This window comes from Myxine glutinosa, chromosome 4 (genome assembly GCF_964187855.1).
Source record: "Myxine glutinosa chromosome 4, kmMyxGlut1.1, whole genome shotgun sequence".
Lineage (NCBI taxonomy): Eukaryota > Metazoa > Chordata > Myxini > Myxiniformes > Myxinidae > Myxine > Myxine glutinosa.
The window spans coordinates 49743753-49758554 of NC_136264.1; the positions used below are offsets into that span (position 1 = coordinate 49743753).

Genomic DNA, 14802 nt, shown 5'->3' on the forward strand with positions numbered 1-14802 from the left:
CTGTGAATCGGTCACAGTCAAGCAAAATCCTCTCCCGGGTGTTCACGATTTTGCTCAAAAAATCGCAACGCTGCCGTAGAAAGAACATCCGTCTTTAAAACAGCTGTTTACCACCATCTCTTATCCTCCCCCATCCAAAACCTTGATCTTTTCTACCCCCGCTAATTTCGGTCCCCTTGTGTTTTATACCTATCCCCACCCCCCCCCCCCTTCCCACGCCTCCTGCCCCCAAGCCCTCTCCCTCCCACACTTCTCCCTGCTCTCAAATGTTGTGGTTGTGTGCTTCCTCTTTTTGTATATTTTGTTTGTCTGGTTGATTTGTTTGTGAAATAAATGTGAGCTCTTTCACGAGCCTCGATTCAGTATACAAAAAAAAAAAAAAAAAAAAAAAAAACAATCCAGGGTAACACTATAACAATCATTCTAAAATGGAAACAAAAGTAGTTCAAGGGCTGGTTCAAATCCAACATCCAACAAAGTACAGCATAATGATCCCTCAATTGTGAACTTGAGTTAGTGTGAAAAGTCCATCGTGAGATTGCCGTCATGCTTTAACTTTAGACTTTAGTGTAGCCTGAGGGATTCAGTGTCATGAGTGTAGGCCTATTCAATTCACATGATTCAAGTTCATGCATATTTCCAAATGTTCCTCAGTTCCATTTATTGTAGCAATACATCCGTCATAGGCAATCGGCATCAAGTAAAATCCACAGCCACATTCTGCTGATACACACAATTTTCAGGAACTTCAAGATGTACCGTACCCAGGAGAGCATCACAACAGTGATATCATTTATTGTCCTAAAAACAAAATATTTTTTGTCAGTTGGTGTCTCCTTGATGGCTTTTTTTCATTAACACAACGTTCTGTGTACAGTCTGCCATGATGATGAAGAATAGTCCTAATGAATAAGGAGCTGATTTTCTTTATAAGCTGAGTGACATGATCATCTTCTTCCATCAAGTATTGGTCAAGGCAGTGTTCATTCAGATCTGAGAAGACAGAACCATGCACGGTATTCAGGACTTCGAACTGAACTGACTTCAACAGATTGGAGGATGTCCTCATGGGTCCACCTTCAGTAATACACGATGCTTTCCTAAAAGTGAAAGATAAATAAACTTTTTTTTAAATTGTAAACCGAAAAGGCAGCATGGACGTACTGGACAGCACATCAGTAACACTAGAAAACCTATGACCTATGCCACTGCATCTGGAGATGTACAATAGCTATGGTCAGGAAGTGGCATGTCTGGTTTTGTCTCCTTTGGTAGTGAGGCTTGAGTTGTAGATGGTGTGGACAGAGGCCTCTTTTTAGGTGGCTTTCTCCATTTGGGCATCTCCTTTTGTTTGAGCACTGGGTAAGATGGGTACACAGTTGGTACAGCATTTTTGTTCAGTTGATGTTTGCTGGCTTCCGTGTCATCCCTGGGATGAATACCTGGACAGAAAAAACGAAATATGACAAATTATCAGTTCTGTAATTTAATGTATCTATATATGGCTTGATTTTAGTGCTTATTTTGTGTGTTTGTTTTATAATACTGTCTTAAAGTGATTTGACAGCTGTTATCAAAATAAACTACAGTCATGTGAAAAAGTAAGTACACCCCATGTAAAGTTTTGACTTTTTCAACATATTTCAACATACAGCTATTTGATCTTCATTTCAACAATATTGATAGATAAAAGTGATATAATACAACAAATATCATGAAACATTTACATTTTGTAGTCCATTGTATAATTTTAATGAACATAAATGCAAATTTCGCATGTGGAAAAAGTAAGTACACCCCTACATTTATCACTACTTCAAATACCTAAAATTAGAATCAGGTGCACCAGCTCAGGTGCAAATGATTAGAACATCGTTAGAGAGGATCTTGGAGGAACCTGTCTTATTTAAACCTCAGACCAGCAAGTTCAGCCCGAGCACAGACCGCTAGATGCTGAAAGAAGTCTCGAAGAACCCCAGAATGTCATCATGGGACCTACAGGTAGCTCTTGCCACTGTTGATGTCAAAGTCCACGAGTCTACCATTAGAAAGAGGCTGCACAAATTTGATCTACATGGGAGGTGTGTCAGGAGGAAACCTTTGCTGTCCAGAAAGAACATCAGGGCAAGACTAAAGTTTGCCAATGAACACCTCGGCAAAGACCAGCACTTCTGGAACAATGTGCTCTGGACAGATGAGTCAAAGGTAGAGCTATTTGGCCACAGTACCAGAAGACATGTTTGGCGAAAACCAAAGACAACATTTGACCACAAAAACCTGATACCAACTGTAAAGCATGGTGGTGGAAATATTATGGTTTGGGGCAGCTTTGCTGCATCAGGGCCTGGGCAGCTCACCATCATAGAATCCACGATGAATTCTTCATTGTACCAGAGGGTGCTTGAGGATAAGGTGAGGCCATCTGTCGGAAAGTTGAAGCTCAACCGAAGGTGGACCTTGCAACATGACAATGACCCTAAACATACCAGTAAATCCACCAAGGAATGGCTGAAAAGAAAGAAATGGAGGGTTCTGGAATGGCCATGTCAAAGCCCGGATCTAAATCCCATCGAGATGTTGTGGGGGGATTTGAAACGAGCTGTGCATGCAAGAAACCCCTCAAACATCGCACAGCTGAAAGAATTCTGCATGGAGGAGTGGGCAAAAATTTCTCCCAGTCGATGTCAGAGACTGGTCGACAGTTATAAGAAACGCCTACTTGAGGTTGTTTCTGCCAAAGTGGGCAATACCACCTATTAGAGCCAAGGGTGTACTTACTTTTTCCACATGCGAAATTTGCATTTATGTTTATTTAAATTATACAATGGACTACAAAATGTAAATGTTTCATGATATTTGTTACATTATATCACCTTTATCTATCAATATTGTTGAAATGAAGATCAAATAGCTGTATGTTGAAATATGTTGAAAAAGTCAAAACTTTACATGGGGTGTACTTACTTTTCTCATGTGACTGTATGTCCTGTTAATTTTTCTTTCAGGATTTCTCCAGTGTGTGATGAGGGGTGCAGATGGAGGGGGGTGTGTGTGTGTGTGTGTGTGTGTGTGTGATTTCAGGGTGTGGCTGTGGTGTGTGTGTGTGTGTGTGTGTGTGTGTGCACATGTGTTTTTTGTCTGCGTCCTTTCATGCATGTATCTGGGACGTAACATTTAGGCCTTTTCTTGTTTGTTTGTTTGTTTATTGTTGTTTTGCAATTTTTTCATGTACTTCTTCAAGGGATTTGCCTTTCTCAAGCGTTGGTCCTACTTAAGTCCCTGGTGCATGTATTGTGGTTGTCTTTTTCACTTTTTTGTAGATTGTTGATTTGATGTAATTTTCCATTGATTTGTAGTAAAAAAAAAAAAAAAAGATTCTGAAAAAAAAATGTCATATTGCTCCTTTTTGCAATCATGTTTTACAATATTTTCAACTACATAACCATCATTTAAAGAAAAATAAATTGTTGCCCCAAGCAACAGCAGCAAAAGCAATAACACTAACAGACTATGCAACAATAGATACCTGATTGCCAAGTGATGAACATTAATAATAATTTGGTGCATTCCCCTAATTAAGGAGGGTGGTTCAATTACAGCTTAGGTGAAATTTGAGGATCACGAAAACAAAACAATCGGAGCTTTCTTTTTGTAGGCCGACCAAAATATGTACATTAATTTGTAAATTAGTACCGTATGGGGTTAATGAAGGAATAGAGAGATTAGGATATTCCCAACAACAATACTAAACCTACCTCGTACATAATCATCCTTCAAGAAGTGCTCACTGCAGACTCTGTGGTTGACAGTTGGTGTGAAGCTACTTCGACTAATGTTGGTCTTCCACTTCTGCAATAGGATTGGATATTCAAGGGGGAATCTGAAAATAAAACGACAAATGATATTTACCATTAGGAATACAAAGAGTGCGTGTCCTCACCGTTACTTTTCGGCAGCAAACAATAAAATTGTAAATATTTAACAAAATTAGTAACAAAAAAAAATAGTGAGGCCTAATACATAAATATTTATTACATCATTTTAGACATAGACTATTTGTAAATACAATATCTGATCTAGGCCTAAGGCTTAATCTCCTTCAATTAAACTTCACTTCATGCCTAGTAGGCCTAGGTCTATCGAGTTTTAGTAGTCTAGTCACAACTGAAGGCATAAAAGTTTAGACATTTTGCTTAATAAGCTGTCGGTCGTGTAGTCTCTGCTCTAAGGCCTACGTATCAATCTTTGCCCTAAAAACATATGATATGTCATGGTAGTAGTACTATCACTACTTACTAGTACTAGTATCATCAGGCCTCGCTATGGGCTAGGCATAGCAATAGGGCCTAGGCCCTATCCCAGTTTATTTTTTCCCATTAGATTTTCATTCTGTTGAAAAACTTCACCCAAACCTCACAATTATGCCTACACGATCCCCTCCCTCTCCTTCCACTGTAGGCCTTGCGTCCGTGGTACATTTGGCACAAGTGCGAGAGTGTAAGGGCTTAATCATGTAATAATAGCCTTATATTTGGTCTAGGGCTAGGCCTATAATATTTTGTAATCTCCACCAATCTACCTCCAGGCGTGCTATGATAGATAAATTAGATTTCTTGCACGCATGGACTGAAGTTGGGGACATGAAAGTAAGTTTAGTTAAGGTCCTAGCTAAACTAACATGAATTCAGTTGTGTCATGACAGGCATTCATTCATGCATTCATTCATGCATTCATTCATGCATTCATTCAGGCATTCATTCATTCATGCATTCAATCATATTCATAATCATTGCCGTTCTTCATGTTCTTGCTAACTAGAAATTTATGATTTTAAACTTGCTCAGAGTAAAGTCTGTCACTTTTCGGGGAAATAACTTTGACAAAAAGATTGTGAAAGGTTTATTTATGTCATCAAACAGTCAAACTACCTGCCGAGTGTCGAACTGACGTGACTGAAATAGGCCTCAGCTGATGCATCATGATGTGCATTTGAATTACATTGCGCTACCGACTATGTGCTGAAAAGTCATGAAACGAAGTCAATTTTCACTAAAAAATATTCGAAATACTCACTTGTGGTCAGAAATATTTATCCCCACTTTTCTTCTGTTGTAGCAACGCCAAATGGCACAGAAAGTGGCATTTTGGCAGCAATATTCTTCCAGCTTTGGTACGTCACATGCGGTAAAACATCAACAAAACTGCACCGTTTCGGTGTTTTGAATGTCGCGGCCGGCTGACGTAAACAGCGCTGATTTGCCCTCTTTGGTAATGGCGGCTCACTCTTCTAAACGGCACAGGGTCACGTGATAGGTGCGCACTTTTGTTTATTTATAGAACTCTGTGGATACCCCTCACTCCGACATTCGGCTAAACAGAACTTATTACATGGTGATGGCTCTTACCCGACATCCGGAGCATGATACCTACACAAATCTACCTGAATCTACATATCACTACCCCACAAACATAACAATATTACACTTATAAATATAGCACGATATCTCAAAAAGTTGTGGACGGATGATTTTCATTAAATGTGATTTTGTATTGTGATTTTCTGGTCTACTCTGGGATACAAAACGTAAACTGTTCACCTGGCGGAGGTATGCTCTCTACTGAGTGCCGATCTAGTTACTCCCACCAGTGAGTAATGCATTCACTCGTGTCCGTGTGTGTGTGTGTGTGTGTGTGTGTGTGTGTGTGTTCGTGTGTTTGTGAACAAGATATCTGGAAAAGTTCTGAACGGATTTGGATGAAAGTTGGTGGGATGATTGCCCTTTGGATAAGGAAGAATTGATTAGTTTTTGGTGAAGCTCAGGATATTATTCCGGATCTAGGAATTTTTTGAAGGATTTTTTTACCATTGGAAGATAGGGCTCATTTTTTTAAACATTATCTTCTATATATTCTATACTAGCAGAAGTACCCGGCATTGCCGGGTGGGGGAGGGGAGGGGGGAGGGGAGGGGAACGGGGGGGGGGGGGGGGGAGCGAGCCCCTTGGCAAAGCGAGCGATTTTGTTTTTTCATAGCGTCATAGCGTTCATAGCGTCATAGCGTCATAGCGATTTTTTTTTTCATAGCGTCATAGCGTCATAGCGTTCATAGCGTCATAGCGTTCATAGCGTCATATCATTCATAGCGTCATAGCGTCATAGCGTTTCATAGCGTCATAGCGATTTTTTTTTTCATAGCGTCATAGCGTCATAGCGTTCATAGCATTCATAGCGTCATATCGTTCATAGCGTCATATCATTCATAGCGTCATAGCATTCATTGCGTCATATCATTCATAGCATCATAGCATCATAGCGTCATAGCGTTCATTGCGTCATAGCGATTTTTTTTTTCATGGCGTCATAGCGGTCATAGCGTCATAGCGTTTCATAGTGTCATAGCGATTTTTTTTTTCATAGCGTCATAGCGTTCATAGCGTCATAGCGTCATCACGTGATCGCTCTGAGCGAATCAGCGCCCACCTGCTCTGATTCCGTTGATTCCGTGTGCTGAAATGCGCTGAGGTAAATATGAATAAAAAATATGGATCGTCAAATATTTTGAGTTCGGCCATGTTCGTCCCAGGCTCAATGGCCATGTCTATGCCAAATATCAAGCACGTAAGCCTCTCCGTTTAGGAGTCTATCGGTAACATTACACACACACACACACACACACACACACACACACACACACACACACACAAACTGTGTTTTATATATATAGATTTAACATTGTGATATGAAAATAGTTTTCATATTTGTTGTAAATGTAGTTTAAACTCGTGGTTATGCGTTAGAGCGGTGTATTTTGTTAGCAGCGTCGTCTTCAAGGTTATTTTTTCTAATAAAGACATATTCTGTCATTTTAAAACCACCAAAGTGTGTATTCAATCTCCCCGTTTCATAAAATGTATCGTTTGATACGTATAATGCTTTAAAACTGTTTTTTTTTTTTTTTTTTTTTTTTTTTTTTTACCTCAGAAGAGATATCAACATTTAGCTCAGCGAATGTCATTCGCGGTGTCAGTATTTGATGAACTTATAAAGACTTGGTTCCAGATTTGTCAATGGCTGAGGTATATTAACAAACGAATAAAACAGATTTGGCAAAATTCCAACTTTTTTTTTAAAAGATCGCATATTCACCCAGGGTTGTGAGAGGCTGAAGAAGAAGAACCCTCGCATGGCCTTCCCAAACCAAATAAATAATTCTGGTTCTGGCTCTGCGATGTTCAGGTTTATTACTCCCACCAGGGAGTAACGCATTCGATCGTGTCCGTGTGTGTGTGTGTGTGTGTGTGTGTGTGTGTGTGTGTGTGTGTGTGTGTGTGTTCTTATGTTCGTGTGTTTGTGAACAAGATATCTGGAAATGTTCTGAACGGTTTTGGATGAAAGTTGGTGGGATGATTGCCCTTGGGATAAGGAAGAATTGATTAGTTTTTGGTGAAGCTCAGGATATCCGGATCCAGGAATTATTTTTGGAAATTTTTTTGGGAAATATTTTTTCTGTTTTACTGCATTAAAGCTTTTATTCTTATTCTTAAATGATGTTTTTCTATTTATTTCCGAGATATATCAAAATAAATTCTCTGACAGTTAGGGCTTACTTTCTTTTTCATTTATTGTTTTGGGGATAGGGGATGTTAAACAAAACGTATTATTCCAACTAAACCCACGGTGGGAGTATGCGCTCTACTGAGTGGCGTTCTAGTTTAAGAATAATGTTTAGGAGCTGTCAAAGGAAAATGAAGCCCTACTACAGGCTAATGCAAACAGCCCAGAGGAGGAAACTGTCAGAAGACATGGCTTGTCATAAAACCCCAAGGTTATTTACACAAATTGATCTGCACCTGCAGGCGAATGAACTCCAACTTGAGAGATTATGCCAAAGTAAATGTAGCTCTACAAGTGACACCATACATAAAGTACATCTTGACTTGCTGTTCACCCTCATCTGCGTATTTTACTTTGCTTTTCCATTTATACATTCTGCATCATAAATAACTGAACATGAATCTTTCTATAATTCACCAAATGTCCGTCTGTCTGTACGTCCATTCGAATGTACTGCAAAAACGGCTGAACCGATCGCAACGATATTTTGGGTGGGTAATCCTGGGATCTCCTGGAGTAAAATAGGGTATATTATTTTTCCAATTTCAGCTTTGGCCTCCAGCATTTTCAGGTTTGGACTCCCGCATAACGTTATTTTCCCGGGTGACGCACAAACGGCTGCACCGATCGCTGCATGGCTCTGCTGCACAGCTGTACCAATCGGACTCAGTGGCCTCGGACAAGACCTTTCATAAGGACATGGGTTGAATCCCTGCTTGAGAGAATGCCAACCTCCTCCGCGCCATCACGGTCGTCTCTCCAACTCACAATCCCACGAGATATGCGGAAAGGATGACCCAAAACCAATTATCTTCTTTTTGATTCGTATATAAACATCGTTAAAAGTAAATAATGACCTCGGCCAAAGTTCAAACGGCGTGAGATTAATCTCTACATGAGAGAATTCTACATAGCTATTTGGGCGGTGTATACACTAACAGATCGCTGTCTCCATCGATCTTGCCAAGGCTGTAACACCGATTGGCTCAACATCCTTTTAACTGTTGACTTGGTAGTTTTTACAATGAAGGAGACATTAACAATGTTGTTAAAAGTTTATTTTGTGATTAATTTGTGATTGGAGTTATGTTGTTTGGAATTAAAAAAGAGATATGGAGTTCAAGTAAATGACGACATGCCATGATGGTTTCTACCTTCTAAACGTGAACTTCACAGATCGCCATATGCAGATTCGCCACGGACCCACGATCGATGTTTCTATACATGAAGGTACCCATTTGTTTGCGAATGAGTACGTTTTTCATGGAAGTCCTTCACGAACTTGCTGTCCATGTCTGACGTGCGACTGAGGGTGCTGCAGGAATGTGGAATTTATTGGTTTCATGCTTTAGCATTCGCCGTATCTGCATTGCCTCTTTGCTTCCGGCCTCCCAACCGTGCGTAGCATGGGTATCTCACTAGTAATTACTCCCTCCAGGGAGTAATGCATTCGATCGTGTCCATTCGTGTGTGTGTTTGTGTGTGTGTGTGTGTGTGTGTGTGTGTGTGTGTGTGTGTGTGTGTGTGTGTGTGTGTGTGTGTATGTGTGTGGGTGTGAACATGATATCTGGAAAGGTTCTGAACGGATTTGGATGAAAGTTGGTGGGATGATTGCCCTTGGGATAAGGAAGAATTGATTAGTTTTTGGTGAAGCTCAGGATATTATTCCGGATCCAGGAATTTTTTGAAGGATTTTTTACCATTGGAAGATAGGGCTTTTTTTTTTTTTTTACATTATCTTCTATATATTCGATATTTTTACATTGTGATATGAAAATAGTTTTCATATTTGTTGTAAATGTAGTTTAAACTCATGGTTATGCGTTAGAGCGGTGTATTTTTTAGCAGCATCGTCTTCAATGTTCATTTTTTTCTTCTAAGAAAGACATATTCTGTCATTTTAAAACCACCAAAGTGTGTATTAGGTTTCCCCGTTTCATAAAATGTATAGTTTGATATGTATAATGCTTTAAAACTGTTTTTGTTTTTTTTACCTCAGAAGTGATATCAATATTTACCTCAGCGAATGTCAATCGCGGTGTCAGTATTTGATGAACTTATAAAGAGTTAGGTGACTTATAAGTGTGACCAGCATGTGCAGGGGATTCTTCCCAGAAGAATGAGTGGTCGCATTAGCTTGAACGACTTAAAATGAGCGAGTTTTGTTTTCACGTTTGGGCCAGTTTTACATGTTGTATCCCTAAAGAATGAGACGAACGTTTTGCCTGGCTTATAATTTTTATTTGAAGTCACACATGCCTCAAAATACACTCACTTATATAGAATTGAACGATGAATCCGAAAATGTAAGTGAAATTGACTTGTTTTTTTTAAATATTATCTTCTATATATTCTATATATTTAAAAAGTGTCTGTCTTGTGTTGCCTTATCTTGTGTTGTCACTGAACTTCTCCCTCAAACTTTTGCGAAATCGTACGCCTGCTATTCCAACTTGACCCACGGCGGGAGTATGCGCTCTACTGAGTGGCGTTCTAGTTTATAATGTAATTGTTGAAGGATTGTTCTTACATTCATTCCATGGGCCGTTTTTGCACGATAGATGCGCAGAACACCTGATTGCACGTTTCCACGTAATGTACTTGCCCCATGCAATCCTCGGGTTTACTTGAGTTGACACGAGGCATCCTGAGCAAATTCGAACCCCCCGTTTGTGCAGCGGGGCTTTGGACATGGTTCATAACATGCAAAAGGGGTTTTCGATACCCCACTGCACTAATGGAGGGTTAGCAGTTCCTCACATCACCATTTCATGCAATATTGTGTGCAGCTCTCCTAATTATTGTACACCTCTCCTTTCCTGTGCCATCTCCAGGTGCTGCATAACGTCATTGCCGGGCACAGAAGGGGGCTCGGCAATGACGCACGCTGAAAGGGAGTATTCAGTTTTCACTCTGGTTGTTTTCTTTCTTGCTTTCTTGTTTGTCTGGGCGATATCTCAGCCATCCTTCGAGCTAGGAAGCTGAAATTTCGGCACAATAGTGAGCAAGTACTTTATCAAAGAGTGTGTTTTTTGTTTTTTTATTCATCAATTATTTGACGGGTTATTTAATTATTAGCGATTAATTAAGTACTTATACATTTCCTTTCTCTTCTCACCATTATCTCAGGCACCTTTTGAGTTAGGAAGCTGATATTGGACATGCCAATGACCAAGTGAATTGGCTGCAAAGGCTATTTTTGATTTATTGATTAATCAATTCATCAATTAATCGATTAATTATTTAATTATTTGATTAATGACTATTTTGTTTTTTTAAATTTAGTTACAGATTCGGATGAAATGGTGGTGGTTTATGTGTTCTATTAGCGAATTGATTATTTATTTATTTTTTATGATTATTATTTATTTAATTTTCATTATTAATTATTTATTTATTTTCTTTCTCATCTGGGCAATATCTCACGCACCTTTTGAGCTCGGAAGTTGATATTTGGACATGACAATGACCAAGTGATTTGGCTGTAAAGGGTATTTTTATTTATTGATTAACTAGCAGAAGTACCCGTCATTGCCGGGCGGGGGAGGGGAGGGGGAAGGGGCGGGGAGGGGAACGGGGGGGAGGGGAGGAGAGGGGGGGGAGGGGAGAAGAGGGGGGGAGGGGAGAAGAGGGGGGGACGGGGAGAAGAGGGGGGGACGGGGAGGGGAGGAGAGGGGGGGAGGGGGAGGGGGAGGGGGAGGTATGGGAGGGGGAGGGGGAGCGTGGGAGGGGGGAGGGGAAGGGGAGGGGGAGTGGGGGAGGGGGAGGGGGAGGGGGAGGGGAAGGGGTAGGGGGGAGGGGAAGGGGGAGGGGAAAATGGAGGGGGAGGGGGAAAGGGAGGGGGGGAAAGGGATGGGGAGGGGGGAAAGGGAGGGGGAGGGGAGCAGGGGAGGGGGTAGGGTGGAGGGGGAAGGGAGGGGGAGGCGAGGATGGAGGGGGGAGGGGGAAGGGGGAGGGAAGGGGAGGGCCAGTCAACAATGACGTTGCAGTTCCGATCCTGATCCTGTGATAAGGCCAAAAACGACACAAAGCAGGATATCTCAAAAAGTTATGGATGGATTTGGGCGAAACTTGGTGGACCGGTTTTGTGTGTGACAAGGACTAATCGATTCGATTTTGGTAAATATCTGAATATGGATTCGGATGTGACAATTATTTAATTTTTTAACTGATTCTTCACCATTGAGTGATAGGGCTAAAACCAACATATAGCTGGATATCTCAAAAAGTTATATATGGATTTTGACGAAACTTGTTGGACAGGTTGTGTGTGTGACAAGGAAGAATCGATTCAATTTTGGTGAAGTTCTTGATCCGGATCCGGCTAGTATAATTTTATAAGTGATTCTTCACCATTGGGAGATAGGGCCAACAGCAGAATATCTCATATATATATATATATATATATATATATATATATATATATATATATATATATATATATATATATATATATATATATATATTGCTATGGTTTTGAGGTTTGTACAGTGAGCCCAATAAAGGTTAAAGGTTGCCCCCCATAGTTAGTCACACGAGCAACATGTAGCCTCGTTTGTAGTATAGTTATTTCTTAGTATGTGTAACAATAGGCCCTTTCCAGTGTTAATTCTGCGTTGTGTAAAGACAGGAGAATCGGTCCTACTTCTGCAAACCATTCTACCTCTATAGGCGGAATCCATTTTGCTACCCTTTGCTTGCTCACTAGTCGAGTTAACACGAGGTAGGCCTAAGAAGGTGGGGGCGGCAACGAGGTCGGAGCGGCAGAGGCGATGACGGTAAGCATGAGCCGCCAATCAGAGCTCAGAGGTGGTGGCGTCAGAGGGCGTGGTGAGAAGAGTCTGGTGAGTTCCAGAAGGTTCGCGGGGCGGGCCTATATAACCCGCTGCGCAAAAGCCCTCGGGAGGACTTGCAGAGGGAAGGACTTGCAGAGGGAAGAGAGGAATTGCAGAGGGAAGAGAGGACTTGCATCACAGAGCTTGCGATAAGGGAACTTGATGAGAGAACTCGCATGGTACCGCTTGATGAACTTGACTATCGCATGAGAATGCGCACGCTAACCAACACCAAGGCATTGAGGAAGACGAGTTGGTCGCTAGATATACGCAGGCGCAGCCAGGCGCGTTTATAACGAACTTGCGCATTTCAGCCAAGTGAGCGAACGAGGCTGAGTAACCGCCCTTTGCCGTAAAAGCCGCCCCGCCCTTTGCCGTAAAAGTCCTCTACCGTTCGCCCCGACATATCGACTTTGCTCGAGAGACACACTATGTGGCCCTGCCTTCGCCTACCTCCATCTTCGCAGACGTGCCGGGGACCGTGGAGAGCTGGACGAGAACCATCCTTGGACGCGCTGGGGACACCTGCCCATCTGCAATACCCCATGTGAGTGTGTGAGATGGGCCCGTTGTCTTTGGGATAATTGTCCCCCGTCGCACAGCGTAGCGAAAGGGGGACTATGGCTTTCCCGTGCGTGCGTGTGTGCGTGCGGGCGTGCGTGTTTGCGTGCGTGCGTGCGGGCATGTGTGCGTGCGTAAGCGAAGGACCGCATTCGAATTTGGTGTGTGGGTGCAACCAACGTCAAAATCCAAGATGGCCGTCGCCATGTATATCTGATGCCATGTATGTCTTAACCTTGTGAGATGAATATCTTGAAAAATAAGTGAAGTACCAACTTCTAATTTGGTGTGTGGGTGTATCTCGGCATAAGGAAGAAAGTTATTGAAAATTGGGTCGCCACGTCAAAATCCAATATGGCCGCCACCATATATATGTCTAAAACTTGTGAGCGAAATATCTCGAAAAAATAGCGAAGTACCAACTGCTAATCTGGTGTGTGGGTGTATCTAGCAACAAGGAAGAACGATGTTTAAAATTGGGTCGCCACGTCAAAATCCAAGATGGCCGCCGCCATGTATGTCTGAACCTTGTGAGATGAATATCTTGAAAAATAAGTGAAGTACCAACTTCTAATTTGGTGTGTGGGTGTATCTCGGCATAAGGAAGAACGCTATTGAAAATTGGGGCGCCACGTCAAAATCCAAGATGGCCGCCACCATATATATGTCTGAACCTTGTGAGCGAAATATCTTGAAAAATAAGCGAAGTACCAACTTCTAATTTGGTGTGTGGGTGTATCTCGGCATAAGGAAGAATGCTATTGTAAATTGGGTTGCCACGTCAAAATCCAAGATGGCCGCCACCATATATATGTCTGAAAGTTGTGAGCGTAATATCTTGAAAAATAAGCAAAGTACCAACTTCTAATCTGGTGTTTGGGTGTATCTAGCACAAGGACGAACGCTATTGAAAATTGGGTCGCCACGTCAAAATCCAAGATGGCCGCCCGCCATGTATGTCTGAACCTTGTGAGCGAAATATCATATCATAGCATGTTTTCTGCGTCTTCCACTTTGTCAACTCACATCACTTCACCGACGGGGGACCTAGGCGTAACGCTTGTTAAGACTGTATAAGGATTGCTCTGTGTCTCTTCATCCTGAACTGTATATACGTGTAATAATAATTAAATCAATCTGTTCTGCCTTTCTTCTGAATTTGATCGTCTTTGTGGTTGCATCATTGATTAAGCGTAGCAGGAATAACATCGCTCCAATCGGGTTCCACTAGTTAAGACTGTGCGGATCACGTGTACGCAAACCGCTTGGCGTACCAACATCACAAGTGGTTCGTGCGAGGCTTGCTTCCTTGCTTCCGTGGCGGCGCCAGTACTTAGGTACGAGCGAGAATTTGGTCCCGGAACCCTATTTCGCGCTCGCCCGGAAAGGACGTAATAAGTCTCGATTCGCGCCAGGCCAGTAAAGACAAGGGGATTAATCCCCCCTTGACAAGGGGAGAAGGCCGGCGAGAGAACCGTAACAATATATATATATACATACTAGCATAAGTACCCGGCATTGCTGGGCGGGGGGGGAGGGGGAAGGGAAGGGGAGGGGGAGGGGAACGGGGGGGAGGGGGAGGAGAGGGGGAAGGGGGGAAAGGGAGGGTGAGGGGAGGGGAGGGGGAAGGAGGAAGGGGAGGGGGAAGGGAGGTGGGAGGGTAAAGGGAGGGGGAAGGGGGAAGGGGAAGGGGTAGGGGAGATAGGGAGGGGTATGGGGAAGGGAGGGGAGGGGAATGAGGGGGAGGGGGGAGGGGAGAAGAGGAGGGAGGAGGAGTGGGAGAGGGAGGGGG

At 42.3% G+C, this 14802-nt stretch overlaps 2 long non-coding RNA genes across 2 annotated transcripts in view; both read right to left on the reverse strand.

Annotated features, from left to right (window-relative positions):
* LOC144891704 (uncharacterized) overlaps positions 1-14802 on the reverse strand; it is a 1032708-nt gene that overhangs the window by 655805 nt on the left and 362101 nt on the right. The window lies entirely within an intron of this gene.
* On the reverse strand, positions 637-3875 carry LOC137425840 (uncharacterized). The gene is made up of 2 exons (XR_013622960.1): positions 3763-3875; positions 637-1442 (listed from the first exon to the last, which is right to left on the reverse strand). It is a non-coding gene; the product is annotated as an uncharacterized LOC137425840 (long non-coding RNA).